The following is a 10,980-nucleotide window of genomic DNA, read 5'->3' as shown; positions in this document are numbered from 1 at the left end:
TAATCGATCAACTTAGTAAAATTGAATTTCAACTGTTTAGGTATTTGTTCCAAAAATAAATTTTTCGCTTTTACAAAAAAAATAATCAATATGATTTCCAAATCTTTCAAAAATACTTATATCAGTTATTTTATCAATTAAATTAATTTGTTTAACACATTTGGTTTCATCCAACGTGTGGACGCGTCAACTGTAATCAGTATCTACTTACGAAACACAGAACGCAATATAACCACGGCATATATTCTGATTAGAATCACTTAACATGCGGCGAAATTCTAAATTTGGATGAATTTTTATAATTCAACCGCTTATCGTAGGCTTATAGTATTTTAATATGTTATTTTAGACTACGAAATTTATTATAACACAAAGTTATATCAAAATTGTCAAAAAAACTTATGTTTTGCAAAGAAAAAGGAATGCGATACCTTTATTCGCGGTTAACTATTTCGCAGATTCCAATATATTCCATACTTTCGTACCATAAATAGCGAATATAGAAACCGTGAATACCGTAATTTATATGAAATTATTGGGGATGCGTTCTGAGATGGCAAAATAATGAAAAGATAATTATATAAAAAAAAACATTTTTAATTGTAATTTTTGATTAATAATTGCCTAAGCCAATCTCCTTCGTAAATGCCGTCATATGAAGTAATGTAGAAGTTCCTTATTTGCGCTTCCTTCATTTGCGTTTTCGCTAATAGCAGCCAAAAAAAATTTGCTCAATTTCTATATGCGCGGTTAAAAATTTCGTTCTTAGCGGATTCTTATACGTATAGAACTCAAAATCCTTTGCGAATGCCGTCATTTTGAACTAAGAAAGAATACTTTGACATATGTCGCCGCCTTTCCAAACGACGTGTTTCTTCTGCTGAAGTCTTACCTAGAAAACTGGTTTTACTTCACAAGTTTTAAGGACGCAACTTCAACAACACATCCAGTAAAATCAGGCGTTGCGCATGGTAGTCTTCTTGGTCCTATCTTATATCAGTTATTCACTTCTGATATTCCTCAATCGCCGTCTACTACAATCGCTACCTATGCTGATACGGCTATATTCGCTCCAAAATCCAAACCAAGCTTTCTCACTTCTCCCGTCTCACATAACTAAAATAGAACAATGGCTCAAGCTCTGGCGAATCGAATAAATAGCTCCAAATCCCAACATATAACTTTTACTCTTTGAAGAAATATCTGCCTACCAATAAACTTTTTAATAGTACTATACCTCAGGCAAACGTCGTAAAATACTTGGGGCACCTGGACACCAAGCTCAATTGGAAGTTCCATTTACAAAAGAAACGCCAACAGTTAGAAGAAACCAGGCGAAAACTATACTGGTTGCTGAACAGAAAATCAAATCTTAACAATCAATCAAACAATCAAATCTAAACTACTCCTGTATCAGGCAGTCATAAAACCTTCATGGATCTACGGAATCCAGCAAAACATTGAGAGAAATAGATTATGCCTGCAGATATGTCCCCAATTGGCTGACTCACAGCAAATTTCAAATGAATACAGTAAAAGAAGAAATCATAGCCTTTAGCCAAAAATATAAGAATAGATTGCAGGATCATCCGAACGACACCGCCAGAAGTCTCCTTACGACACAAGCCACTGAACGCCTCAAAAGAAAACGACCTCTCGCTTGCAACTAACACTACATCTATTTATTTAATTAAATTCCCGTTGGGCAGTTATAGTAATGGGCCGAAAATCCGGACCGATAAGGACAAAAGTTTAATTAAGAGCAGAAATTATTGAATTCTAGAGACTTTCCTATGAAGTAATGTCTAACGGCGGTTTCTGTGGAGACAAGAGGCAAGAGATAAGCGGAGATTTTAATCGGTATACCATCCAGGCGGTATTGAGCCCGAAATATCCAGACAAAAAACCTGGTCTGGTTAAAAAAAACACACACACACACACGCAATACCTTCATTTTTTCTAAGGTATGTCAAATAGTTAACAAGGCTTTGAAACGCTAAGTTATATAAAAAAATATTTCTGATTTTTTGCGATTACTATACTTGACTACGAAAAGTTAAGTAGTGAAGGTTTAGAGAGCAATTGATCTGTGAAATTTTTATATGAACATTGTGCCATCTATGGAAGGAAGTCTTACTTTTAAGAGGAAAATTGCTGATGCGATTGCTTCAGTTTTGAATTGAAGTTGCGACCAATTTGAATAATTTAACTAGTGGGGCGCATGGCATCGTGCCTTAAGGCAAATTGCTGGAACTTCCCGTACCAAAAATATATTTTTTTAAAAGATTAACATTTTTGAAAAAAAAATACTCTAAAAAATTAGATTTTCGAGAAACTATAAATTTTTGACAAAAATTTAATTTTTTTTGAAAAAAAGACTTTTTGAAGAAAAGTGTATTTTGAAATATTTTGGAAATTCTGAACTTTTTTTCAAAGCAGTCGTACTGCTTTAACTGCATAAGCATTTAAAAGCCAAATGGCATTTATTTTTACTTTTTCATTAGATCTCCGAAACTGCTTGACCTGCCTTCATGAAAATTTGATCAGTACTTTATCTTGTTAATACAAGTAAAATGTTTTTTGAATCAAAATCGGACGCTCCATTCTCTTAAAAACTGAGTTACCATTTTTGACACTTTTTGCCCCGTATCTTCGGAACGGCTAGACCTGCCTTCGCCAAAAAACTAATCAGCACGTCTCCTTATCAATACGAATCGAATGTTTTTTGAATTATTCAAATCGCTTCATCCGTGTTCCCGAAATCGTCGACGAAAATTTGTATCCGCACACACACACACATAGTATGATTAAAATTAGTAAGAAACATTTTGCTCGGTGTAGAGAAATGTGTCAAAAACTGTTTACACAAAAAAATATAATCATATTAATCATTGATTGATCTTTAATTGATGAGGCTGAAAGTTTTTTTTTGGCATTATCTGATCTTTCAAGTTTTCAAAATTTTCAAACCAAAAAATATAATGCCGCAAATATATCAATTGACACAGTGAAAATTTGCAATTATAATTCGCTTCGACGTATTATTGTATTTCATTGTGTATGGCATTGTGCCTTAAGGCAAATTGCTGGAACTTCCCGTATCGTAATGAAATATACGAGAAATTTTAAACGCTTTCAAATATATTATCACAAATACTGTAACTTTCATTATTTTTGCTATTTTGTTATACCTGAGCAAATCAAATGTAAATCATAAATCAATTTATCTCTAGAACATTAACAATCGTCATTTCATTTTGAATTCAATTTCAAAAAAATAGTTGCCAAATTTACACAACAAAATTGAAAAAGTGTTCCCTATAGTCACGGTCTAAACGCATTAGCAGATAATTCTGTGCGATATTTTCACTTATACTGTGCTTAGCTTGGCGGCATTTTCACATTTTTCAATTACATAAACAGTCTAAACGCACTGGGGTAAACATTTGCACCAGAGTGGCGCTTAGACTGTGCTTAGCCTGGGTCATTTTTTCAATTTTTAATCCAAAATTACAAAAATATATTTTGAAAAAAAAAATTAGAAACAATTTTTTTTTTCCGAAAGCAATTATTTTGTTGACACAAGAAGAACGTTCTTTGAATCATTTAAATCGCACGCTTAGTTCCCTCAAAAACTGCAATTTTTTTAACATTCATTTTAACAGCTCTGTATCTCCGAAACCGCTGGGCCTACCTTTGCCAAAAACCACTTTTCCCCGTCATTACGAACTGAATGTTTCTTGGATTATACAAATCGGATGATTCGTTCTCTCAAAAACTCGATTTCTATTTTCTGCACTCTTTGCTCCATATCTCCGTAACGGCTGAACCTGTCTTTGCTAAAAACTTATCTACCTATTAATAGAATCGAATGTTTTTAAACCATTCAAATCGGTTGATCCGTGCGCCCGAAAACGGGGACGAAAAAATGCGGACATACAAAACACACGACACACATCCATTTTTTCTGAGGTATGCCAAAATGTGATTTTTGGCCCATTACTATAACTACCCTACGGGAAGTTAAAAAAATGTTCTTTGGCGGTCAAAAATGATCATTAGACACATGCACATTAAATTATCAGATATTTTATAGAGATTTTAATAATGTGTACACATTTTGTGTTAATTTTTTTGGGTTCCGTACTATTTTTTTAATTTTAAAATTTACGTATATGGTTCAAACAAATGTCCTCGACATTCTTGACAGTATGGAATAGCCGATTTGTATGATTGAAAAATCATTCGGCTCGTACTCGATTGCGAGGCGTTTTTGTGAAAGGAAATTTTGCCGTTTTGGAGGTATGGAGCGCAAAGGGAGCGAAAACGGTTATGCATTTTTTGAGAGAACGTTTCATCCGATTAAATTAATTCAAAAAATATTTTGCTTGAGTAGTCGGTGTGCAAAAAATGCTTTTACAGAAAATTTCGAAGTTTCGAAAAATTCAAATTTTCGAAATTTTTCATCATTTTCAAAAAAAAACTAAATTTTGAAAATTAAAAAAAAATATCAAAATAAAAAAAGCGATTTCATACAAAAATTTGAGAATATTTCGAAATTTTCAAAAAATCAAATATTTTCAAAAATTTTCAATTTTTTTAAAAAAATTCAAATTTCTAAAATATGTCTAAATTATCAAAAAAAAAAAACAAATTTAAAAACAAAATAAACAAATTTCTTATAAACACACAAAGTTATTTGTAGAATACGCTTGCCGCCTAATTTAAAAAGCACTTATAAGTTTACAGTATGTATTTATAACAAATAATCTATTTGAAATTATTCAAAACAATTATTGATTATTTTCATTTCTCGAATGTTTAATTACGGTATGGGAAGTTCCAGCAATTTGCCTTAAGGCACGATGCCATGCGCCTCACTAGTTTGTTTTCGTGAATTCAACATGCTTTGTCGACTCCACCATCGTTTCCTTTCCAGAGGGCAGTAGGTATCGCAATTAGAAAATCGATATCGTCAGGATGTGCATTAGTTCCTCCTCGATGTAATCTTTTATCTGTGTCGTATTATCTACGGCTAGGTATACGACAGAAATACGACCTATTAAGAATAGTGCCCTTTATTTTCCGAGAGACCGCGGCGGCGACTGTCACTGTGTGCTGTTGCCACGAGCCGCTCCCATCCATAGCTATCTGCTAATATCACATGACATACGACGTCGATGCACGTGCCCGAATCAGGTACGATTACGATTTTCGAATCTTATTTATTAGATTATATTTTTATAGGCTTCATTGCAAACATTGCAGTTTTTATTATTTGTAGAATCAATTCTTAAGGTTGCAATACGATATCGTCCGGTTGTTACTTTTTTGAATAAATTCTGTTAGGCGGACATTGTGCTCTAAGGCAAATGGCAGTTTTATAAACAAATATTTATTGAATAAAATTATTAAATTAAAATTTCAAATGCACATGTTAACATTAAGTACATCAAATAGTGAAGAATAAATTGTATTTATTGAAAAAGTTTTCAAACTTTTTTGTATCGTGGACCACTATACCATGGACTCCATATTTACCCGATATCGTTTTATTTATCAACATCTAACCATACTATTGTTTATTATCAAATATTTGAAATAATATCGCATGTTACTTTTATAGTTTATTAATTGAATTTATAATAATAACAACAAAAATAAAGTAAGCGATAAAATAAAGTAAAAGTAAATGTTTAATTAACAACCCTTTTGTAAGGTTTAATCTACCGGTTAATGGTGTCCAGTCTATATCTTTTTGTACTTGATCTACTGATCTACTCGTTAGGAGATCAGCGATGCCGCTTAACCTCCTTTCTACTATTTATTTTAAAATTATTAAATCGCCATTTATCTTCAATATCCAGAAATACCATAACAGTTTTAAAAAGCGCAAAAAAAATTGTCAAGCCTTTCAATAGTCAGCAAATGGGGTATTTACAAGCTCAACCATATTGCGACCACAAGTCGAATATCTACTTATGCCAACATACACGTTTTTATAAAATAGAACAATATTTTTATTTACATTTCAGTTCTATTTATAAATATTGTTTATGACTTCTTATTATAAATTTAGTAAATATATATTAACGCGGTGTATTGTGGTGCACTACCGTTGGAATTTTTTTTGCTAATTTATTGGACCTCTGGTGGTCTATGACCACTCTAGAAATTACAATTGTTTCATTTAAAATGCTAGAAAAACATTCAATTACGTAGAAACCGCTCTATCATTTTTTCAAAAGACTAATCGGTACGATTACCTCCTGATATCATCCGAAATTTTTTAAATTTTTAATATCAATTTAGTATCTTTTGCAATAACGCGGCCAAACAGTTTTGCATATTTCTGCCAATTCTATAGAAGCGGCTCGACCAATTTTCTTGCAAAGCTAATCAATGCGAGTCTTCACCATGTTTCATCAAATGGCATTTAAATGTTTGAAATCAGCCGTTTCCAGAGCAAATGTCAAATAATGGTCGAATTTTGACTTACCTCAAAAAGCTCAAAAAAAAAATTTTGATTAATTATTAAAATTTAAACTACTTGTCCATGAACTCTATCATCGTAAAATATTTCATCAAAATCGTCGAAAAAGTTTTTAACAATTAAATTCGAAGAAACACGCCCAGCGGTGGCGATATCGGTTAGAGCGTGGGCTAGCACCAACCAGTCCCAGGTTTGCTGGTTCGATTCCCGCTACCGCCAAGCCTGACATCAGGCAACTTTGATGTCAAATTTCCACTTGAGGTCATAGATCTCAAATACAGCCTCAAGTGAAAATCGCCTCTCGTGGGTATAGTTGCACGTATAATAATAATGTCAGCAAATACTTCGAGTATAGATAATTAGTCATTATACCTAGTAGACACACCGCTGGATGTTGCTACTATCTTCTGGTTTATATTGTAAGATAATAATTGTTAGCAATCTCTGCTTAATGTTAATGCTCATGTAAAACAGATTGCAGAATAAATTAAATGAACAAAAAATAATAAAAAACCAAAATTCGAAGAAACGGCTTTGCCGACCTTTACCGAATCATCACGTTTGCCAACCAACATCTTCAGAACAGTTTTTGAACTTTTAAAATTGATACTGAATTTTTCCAAATTTGGTCTCAAACTATTCAGAATGTCTTGAAACGTAGATAAAACATACAATTACCAAGCCAGATTTGCGCACAAACTTTTGCTTCGGAAAATTAAAAATATTTTCACGATTTTGTAATCATAAATATTATTTATATTTTTTGTTCGTACTTTTCAATACCTATTTATAAAAACGGCATTATTGTAGACAGTTCTGTTTTGTCTCTTTTCGTGATGAAATTTGGGCTACTGATCGATGCTACAACATCGTATATTTTAGTTCTGCATTCTCATTCATTCATATTATTGTTCTGACATTTATATGGAAACTATATTAATCTTTCCCACTCGGCTGTCCCTTTGAGGGGACAACGTAAGTCTGTCTGCGCGCTCGTGCTCTGATTGTGAGGCACTCGCCAGTTTGTATACACAATGACTCAGTTCGTATTGAAGCGTCGAATAGAATAATAGAATTGATGAAGGATGAGCAAACCGCGGCCGGCTGGCTTCATGCGGCCCTATTGCGGAATATTTTTCTGCGTCCCGCTAAGCATTTCTAAAGTAGAATTTTAATTATTTCATCAACTTTCTTTCATCAATACATTAATTATAATGTATTCTTCTTTTGTTGCATTAATTTATGAAACATTTTTTTTTTTAATTTAATATGTTTATATTATAATGTTCATTAGTATATATCAAGATTAAATATATGATTATTATATATCCTTGTAAATTATTAAGTGCGGCCCGCAATGGAATTTTGAAATAAATACCGTCTGTAATTAAAAAAGGTTGCTCACTCATTGTTAGAATAAATCTATGCAGTGATAAGACGAAAAACTATTTTTAAATTTACTATTAGTTATTTTCAAAGTAATTTTTACCTTCTTCTTATTATATAATTAAAAAAAAACGGTCAAACGACTGAGCTATTCGTAAAATTCATAAAAAAAGACCAATTTACAACAAAACGATATATTATACTTTTCTGTGATGAAAAAAACTGTCACGACGCTAATTAATTATAACGACATTGGAATCATCCTGCTATGCTATTGCTTTTAAACTATAACATACTGCAAAAAAATTAGATATTATTGTAAATGTATGTTCTTCAATGTCAAAAAATAATATCAAAGAAGTTGCATAACAAACACAATAACATCAAGTTTACAGCAGGCACGTTTTCGTCAGAATGCGGCACCGAGTTGCAAGTAGATTGTTTTTAAATCAGTTAAATATATAATTATATTGAATGGTTAATTTAAGGTTAATATATTTCCAATTTCCATTCCTCATAGTCAACTTTATAAAAAAATAATAAGTTTTATAGAAACATGTCTCACATAAACTTGTTCAAATGAGGATTCATTACTAGTTGGTTTGGTATTATATTTAGCCTTGAGGCAAGTTACATGAACTTTCCGATATGTGTAATTAATCGACTTAATCAATAAAAACTAAATTAATTTATGAGTGATTAAAAGTATTAAAGACAAGGAGTATTTTCCAAAAGTAAATTTCAGAAATCAACATTTATTATAATTGAACTATTCTCCATAGGACTTTAATAGCTTGATATGTTCATTAAAACCAAGTACTCTATCGTTATACCAAGTAAAAACGTCCAATTTTAATGTTAACAAACGTCAAAAAAACTAGTCATTTTCTTAAACTCGGATGAATTTTTAAAATTAAACTTCTTGTCTGAAGGCCGTAATATTTCAGTAAGTTCTATAAGACCATGATATATATCGCCTAAAAAAGTTCCATGAAAATCGGCTTAAATTTTTTTTTCAACAGTTAATTACAAGAAAACGGCTCGGTAGATTTTCACCTAAAACTAATCAGTATCATTCCCAACTAATATCTTTCGAACAGTTTTTGATTTTTAAAATCGATTCGGTAGTTTGAGCTTAATGTGGACGAAGTGTTAACACTTTTTTTTCAAATTACAAAGAAACGGCTTAGCAGATCGTCGCACAAAACTGACAAACGGTAGTCCTCATCGAGATACATCAAATGGCTTTTAAATTTATGAAATCGGTTCCGGCGTTTTTGAGAAAACGTCGATGAAAAAACTAATTTTGACAATGCCAAAAAAACGATACCAATTTTTGCAAATTTTGACGAATTTTTAAAGTTAACCATTTGTCGTAGAGCCGTAATATTTTAGCATGATCTAGAAGACTATGGTATCTACCGTCAAAAAATAATAATAAAAATTGCCCGAAAAAAATTTTTTTAACACTTTATTACAAGAAAACGGTCTGGCCGATCTCCACCAACAACTCATCAGCACGATTCCCACATTCATCAATATTTTTCGAACGGTTTTTGAATTTTCAAGATCGATTCAGAACTGCGGGCTAAAACGTGGACGAAAAATTTTCACTTTTCTGCTTTTTATAAAGAAACGGCTTGGCTGATCGTCGCGCAAATTGATAAACGCTAGTCCTCATCGAGATACATCGATGGCTTTTAAATTTTTGAAATCGGTCCAGCCATTTTTGAGAAAACATCGATTTCCGGCAAAAATTATGTTCACACACACACTACACACACACACACACACACAGATACTTTTTCCAAATTTGGTCTCATTCGATTCAGAATTGCTTGAAACGTCGAGAAAACATATAGTTAGCGAATCGGATTTTTTGATGAAAACATAAACTTCTCCTTCGGGAAGTTAAAAAATAATTTTGGATTTACATATGTAACGCAAATTGGCGTTCTTTCTCTACATATAAATATAAATCTACCATCATGCGATTGAATCACATTTATAATAAAAAACAGTTGTATATTGACTCGAATTCTCGCGTAATATTAATATATTATATTTCTTGCTTGCAACGCTCAGTATATTAACTCATTTTTTAACTGCAATTTTTTTTATTTAATGTATATTTTCTAAAATATGTCCTGTCTATTCTCTTGTCTTTTTTTCAAACGGGCGGCTTTAGTGTTCCTTAGCGTAACGATGGCAAATATCATTCACTGACATTTAGAGACACGATATTACCTATATAAAATGTGAAAATTATGCAACCCCTCTGTATTGTTAGAAAAAATCCCTCGGCAGATCATATGAATAACGTCTTTGTGTATTGGGGTCAAAAATCAAATTAAGACCTTATTTATTGGACGAATAAAAACGTTCATTTTCTGTCATAAAAGCGTATTACGAAATGGACCTGTTGATTATGATATAATTGGGACAAGTGTATAGATATTAGCTCTATTGAAAAAGATCTGAAACATATAGAATAATAATTAAATGCACATCCATACGTAACATGAATAAATTGTCAAAGTTTCGGAATTATGTACAATCCATCTTCAGCACATATGATAAGAACATGATCTTGATTAGAAAACAAACAACGTTGTTTTGAAATACTTTTTTTATAAAAATAGTAATTGAGTAAACATAATTATTTACTGCATAATTAATTATGACCTCTTACTTTATTAAAACAAACATTTTTCGAAAAAGATATTTTATTTATTTTTATTATTTTTTAATGCTATTATATATATATATATATATAATATATATATATATATGTATTTTTAGTAACGGATATTATAAGAATATTATTTTTAACTTCCTTCGGGTAAGTTACAGTAATCGCAAAAAAATCGAAAATGAAATTTTTTGCATATTAATGTTTTCACGTCCTTTAGCATACCTTAAAAAAAATGTATGTATGTAGTATGTTTGGAAACAATTTTTTGTCCACAATTTTGAAAGGACAGATCATCCGATTTGAATCGATTTGAAAAAAACATCGTCGATTGCTATTGATAGGGAGACGTGCTGATTAGTTTTACATTTCCATGGCTTCCGTACCGATATTTGTAATGCTTAACGTT

The sequence above is a fragment of the Ctenocephalides felis genome, unplaced genomic scaffold, assembly GCF_003426905.1.
Source record: "Ctenocephalides felis isolate EL2017-DRISC unplaced genomic scaffold, ASM342690v1 CF-g0.4_SCAFFOLD_00333, whole genome shotgun sequence".
Taxonomy (NCBI): Eukaryota; Metazoa; Arthropoda; class Insecta; order Siphonaptera; family Pulicidae; genus Ctenocephalides; species Ctenocephalides felis.
This window is presented reverse-complemented; position numbering follows the sequence as displayed.